Below are 1,189 nucleotides of genomic sequence, written 5' to 3' on the forward strand. Positions count from 1 at the left end.
TTTGCAATTTGCGAGTGATTTTTTAGTTGAAGACTGCTTAAAAACTAATTCAATGAAGTGCTGTGTGTTATATTGCGACAGCCGTCAAGATGCAAGAAGCGTAGATGCAAGTGTAGCGCTGAGACGAATCGCTGCATTTTGTGTACATAGGGCACGGCAAAGCCGTTCCCGAAATGTTTCTCTATTATTATATTAACAGCATTTCCTCACAAGGATTTTGTTTCTGATCCACGCAGCTTCCATTAGCAAGTTAACTAATCAATCCCGCAGAGATGCTGCTGCAGTTTTCTGCAGCAGCCTTAATTGCAAAGCAATGGAGTGCACTAAAACGTTTGCTGAAGCAGCCTCAATTGCAAAGCAATGGAGTGCACTAAAATGTTCACTATTCTCTAATAGATTAGGTGAAAAATGCAATATTTTCACATTTAGCAAAATTAAAACACGTTTTTCGCTGTAAAGTGAACTGCTTTGGCAGTTTCAACTCGTTCTTCTTTTCGCTCTATTCTTTGTTTACTTGTGGTACACAAATGTCAACGGCCAGGACGGCGCAATCTTGTATTCTATCATTCTTGCATATATATGTAGTACATGTTTTTTAATTGAATTGGATATGAAAATTGACAGAAAAAAATATTTTCCAAGTAATTGAAACGTTTGCATACATATAAAACGTACCCTATGGTACAATTGTCACAAACGAAAAGCAAACATTTCTCGTTGGGGAAAATTACAGTGGATCTTACAATTTTTTTCTGACTGTGTACAAAACTGTACAAAACTGTACAAAACCACAAATGATATGATGATCGATGAGCAAATGGGAATTGGTTTGTACAGTTTATTTTCGTACCCTGTATGCGACTACACCACAGCGGTGCATAAGTATGATAAATTTAATAGTTAAAGACGGATTTAAATGTGGCGATGAAATTAACAATTATTCAAAACTAATCAATTAAATTATTTAAAACTAATCAATCAATAGTTGTAGCCCATAGCGCAGAAATCTGCGGAATTTAGATTTTTCCGTGTCAGCTGATTTCTTCCTCCTATAGATGGTTGCCACTTCGCCAGTTTTGCAGATGGTAAAAAAGTTATAAGTTCCTATCCAAAATACGTTTAAAATATTTGAAATTTACTATTGAATAAGGTTTTTTTTTATTGAAAACTAAGTAGTTTATATTTAGCT

This window comes from Rhagoletis pomonella, unplaced genomic scaffold, assembly GCF_013731165.1.
Source record: "Rhagoletis pomonella isolate Grant_MI unplaced genomic scaffold, Rhpom_1.0 Rhpom_scaffold_00004, whole genome shotgun sequence".
NCBI classification, from domain to species: Eukaryota; Metazoa; Arthropoda; class Insecta; order Diptera; family Tephritidae; genus Rhagoletis; species Rhagoletis pomonella.